Below are 4,711 nucleotides of genomic sequence, written 5' to 3' on the forward strand. Positions count from 1 at the left end.
TTTTATGGATTTTTTTAGATTCTGTCTCTCACAGTTGAAGTGACCTACGATTAAAATTACGGACCCCTCCATTCTTTGTAGGTGGAAAAACTTGCAAAATCATCAGTGTATCAAATACTTATTTTCCCCACTATATATTAACACAAAATTTTTGCATATGTTGCTGTACAACATTCATCAGTGACACATTTACCTCTGTTAAAAATCTTTGATAAAGCTTATTCCAAAAAGTATTTTAAAGTGTCTTTAAAAAAGTCAGTCCATGAACTAACAACACTACAGAAGCTAAAATAACCTTATGCAAAGTTGATTTAACTTTGTTTATTCATTCTGCACTTTTTGTTCTTAATATAAACAATTAAATAGATTTCCATATCCTCAAATTTAGATTTATAATAGTTTAATTTTAAGTTTCAATTTCAAAGTGCAAAGCAGACACCACAGACATTGGGGAAAAAATACTCCCAAGACACAAGGCACCAGGCATCTTCCTCATATTTTCTATATAAATATCAGCTGTAGCTCATATTCATGTACCTGATGGCCACACAACACGAATGTAATGCTGAACATTGTAGTCATTTCACTTAGGGACATTTATATATAACGGAGTTGAGATCAATTTCAGAAAAAGAAAGATCAAAAAGCATCTGATGTAAGTAACCTAAGGAAATCTTTGTGACCAAATAGAAAGTAAAATCTACTTAGGGTTAAGTTCTCAATGAGTTTTTGGTGAGGTTTTGACCATGCATATTTTAACCTTACAAAAAATATATTCTTATAGTTCTAGTAATGTGGTTGAGAGTTAGGGTGCTTTGCGTCCTGGCACCCGCTGAGTGTCCCCATTGGGGCTTACATCTGAACCACTTGCAAAACGGGATTTGGACGCATGCAATGATGGGGCCATGGACTATAATGGTGCCGGCATTTGCTTTTTACTTACTTACAGCAGGGTATTTTGTTTCTATCTTAGGTTTTGTTTTTTCTTACTTATGCTTTTATAATTTGTTATACAAAGTTAAAATATGTGTTGCACTCCATATTTTCCCTATAAAAATTCTACTGTGCAGCCATTGGATGCCATGGATTTAAGATCAGGAACCCTTTTCTGAATTCATATTGTGTCGCAGCGTTCAGTTAGACACGTCATGAAAAATTAATTACAATTATTTTGTAACACAGAACAAATCTTCAGGCCACTATGGTTTATAAAAAATAGAAATGTATCATTTCTTACTTATTACTCCAGCATAATCACTATTTGGTTTTCATGTTGGAGAATAATCTGACCGCGGTCACAAAGTTTTTTCTAGTAGGATTTCAAGTCAGTCAAGATTTAAGAATGTTCTTTTTCTGTATTCTTCTGGTGATTTTTTGTGGGACAATCTGTGGAAACCTCCTGATCATCGCCATGGTGTCCTCCAGCAGGAACCTCCACACCCCAATGTACTTCTTCATCTCACAACTGTCCATCAATGACATTTTGGTAATCATGGATATTATTCCCTTCATGCTTCACATCCTACTGAATAATGGTGGAACCATTACTTTTGTTGGCTGTATCACTCAGTTTAATTTTCTAGGAGCCTTAGAATCATCTGAATGTCTTCTCCTCACTGTGATGTCTTATGATAGATAGGTGGCCATCTGTAATCCTCTCCATTATACTGTTATAATGAAAAGTGGATATTGTGTGATACTGACCATCATGTGTTGGGTGTTTGGATTTTCCTTTGTTTTAATTTACATGGCAACAACAGCAAAACTAAACTTTTGTGGCCCAAACATCATTGACCATTTATTCTGTGACCTTGTTCCCTTACTAGATCTTTCCTGCTCTGACGACACCTATATTTATCACTTGGAGATTTATTTACTAAGTAATCCAATTGTAATAATTCCAATCACAATCATAATATTGTCTTATACCTGTATAGTTTTAACAATCTTGAGGATCCCATCCAGCATCGGTAGACAGAAAGCCTTCTCCACCTGTAGCTCCCACCTCACTGTGGTCTCCATATTCTACTGGACAATATTCAGTGTTTATGTTGTCCCCACACAGGGACATACTTTCACTTTGAGTAAGATCCTATCATTGCTATATACTGTTTTTACTCCTTTTTTTAATCCCATTATATATAGTCTAAGAAATAAAGACTTTAAAAAAGCCATACAAGATGCAGTATATAAGTATATAGTCTAGTAAATAACATCGCATATTTCACTGTAGCTAGAGCTGAGATACGTGGACTAATTACTGTCCTTTGCTTTACTTTGTTGACTTTTTTCTAAAATTGTATAGGTTGAGAAGGTAATAGAGTAGTAGAGCAAAATGTATTTGTATCCAAATGAAAAGAAGAAAAATAACCTTGTTTTTGTACATATTTATATATGTGCCACAAACTCAAAATCAATGTATGTGAATATCACTTCATAAAATATCTGAAAGGTAATGCGATTTAATACATAATTTTTTGTTCACTGCAAAATGTTAAAAAGTAAAAATCCATACTATTTCTTACTCTTATTATTATTATTTATTATTATGGCGCCATTTATTCCATGGCGCTTTACATGTGAAAAAGGGGTATACATTGCAAAAACAATTACAGTAATCTTGAACACAATGTGAAAGTGACTGATACAGGAGGATCGAGGACCCTGCCCGCGAGGGCTCACAGTCTACAAGGGATGGGTGAGGATACAGTAGGTGAGGTACGGCTAGTCATGGCGAAGTATGGTGGAGCAATGGCTAATGCAGGTTGTGGGCTTGTCGGAAGAGGTCTTCAGGCCCCTTTCAAAGGTTTCCACGGTTGACGAGAGTATGATGTTTTGGGGTAGAGTGTTCCAGAGTAAGGGGGAAGCACGGGAGAAATCTTGTATGCGATTGTGGGAGGAGGAGATAAGAGGGGAGTAGAGAAGGTGATCTTGTGAGGATCCGAGGTTGGGTGCGGATATGTAATCGGAGACTAGGTCAGAGACATATTGAGGAGACAGGTTGTGAAGGGCTTTGTATGCCATGGTTAGGGTTTTGAACTGGAGTCTCTGAGCAATGGGGAGCCAGTGAAGAGATTGACAGAGAAGAGAGGCCGGGGAATAGCGAGGGGACAGGTGGATTAGTCAGGCAGCAGAGTTTAGGATGGATTGGGGGGGTGCAAGAGTGTGGGAAGGGAGGTCACAGAGCAGGAGATTGCAGTAGTCAAGGCGGGAGATGATGATAGCATGCACTAGTATTTTTGCAGATTCATGGTTGAGGAATGTGCGGATCCAGGAGATTTTTTTGAGTTTATTTTTGAGTTGGAGTCGGCAGGAAGTGGAAAGGGCTTGGATATGTGGTTTTAAGGAGAGTTCAGAGTCCAGGGTTACCCCAAGGCAGCGAGCTTGAGGGACTGGGGAGAGTGGGCAGCCATTGACATTGATATATAGATCAGTTGGGGGGGTTGTATGAGATGGCGGAAAGATGATGAATTCTGTTTTGTCCATGTTAAGTTTTAGAAATCTAGCAGAGCAGAAGGATGAAATAGCAGACAAACATTGGGGGATTTTGGTTAGTAGAGAGCAGATATAGGGTCCAGAGTGGTATATCTGTGTGTCATCAGCATAGAGGTGATAATGAAAGCCATGAGACTCTATGAGCTGTCCCAGGCCTAACGTGTAGATGGAGAAGAGTAGGGGTCCTAGAACTGAACCTTGGGGGACACCAACAGATAGGGGGCGAAAAGAGGAGGTGGTGTGTGAGTGGGAGACACTGAATGTCCTGTCTGTTAGGTATGAGGAGATCCAGGATAGGGCCAAGTCTGTGATGCCGAGAGATGAGAGAGTTTGTAGTAAGAGGGAATGGTCCACAGTGTCGAAGGCAGATGACAGGTCTAGGAGGAGGAGGACAGAGTAGTGTCGCTTGGATTTGGTGGTTAGTAGGTCGTTGGTTACATTAGTCACTGCAGTTTCAGTAGAATGGTGCGGTGGGAAATCAGATTGTAGGCGCTCGAAGAGGGAGCAGGAGGAGAGGTGGGAGAACAGTACAAAATGGGCGTGTTGTTCAAGTAGTTTTGAGGCATAGGGAAGAAGTGATATGGGGCCATAGCTAGTCAGAGAGGATGGGTCAAGGGAGGGCTTTTTGAGGATGGGTGTGATTGAGGCATGTTTGAAGCATGAGGGGAAGATGCCAGTTGTTAATAACAGGTTGAATAGGTGGGCTAGGGTTGGGATGAAGATAGTGCTAAGGTTTGGGATGAGGTGGGATGGGATTGGGTCAAGTTCACAGGTGGTGAGGTGTGATTTGGAGAGTAAAGAGGAAAGTTGATCTTCTGTAATGGTGGAGTAGATGGTTTTGGAGGAGGAGGGTTGAGTAGGTGTGGGGAGTTGCTGTGGGGTCTTTAGGCAAAAGCTTTGTCTGATGGTATCAATCTTCGGCTTGAAGAATGAGGCAAAGTCTTCAGCTGAAATAAGATGAGAGGGAGGAGGCACTGGAGGGTGGAGGAGAGAATTGAATGTGTTGAATAGTTGTTTGGGGTTGTGGGACAGGGAGGATATGAGAGATGCCAAGTATGCTTGTTTTGCTGTAGTGAGTGTGGACTTGAAGGTAGTGAGTGACTGTTTGAATGCAATGAAGTGCTCATTGGAGTGGGACCTTGTCCATCTACTCTCAGCAACCCTGGAGGCATGTCACAGTTCTTTAGTTAGGCTGGTGTGCCAGGGTTGTCTGTTG

At 40.4% G+C, this 4,711-nt stretch overlaps 1 pseudogene; it reads left to right on the top strand.

Moving 5' to 3' along the window:
• The first annotated feature begins 1,270 nt into the window (after positions 1 to 1,270).
• LOC141167478 (olfactory receptor 5AP2-like) lies at positions 1,271 to 2,206 on the top strand (annotated as a pseudogene).
• The last annotated feature ends 2,505 nt before the right edge of the window (positions 2,207 to 4,711 follow it).

This window comes from Phyllobates terribilis, unplaced genomic scaffold (genome assembly GCF_046119375.1).
Source record: "Phyllobates terribilis strain yellow unplaced genomic scaffold, ASM4611937v1 Scaffold_11__3_contigs__length_659146591, whole genome shotgun sequence".
Lineage (NCBI taxonomy): Eukaryota > Metazoa > Chordata > Amphibia > Anura > Dendrobatidae > Phyllobates > Phyllobates terribilis.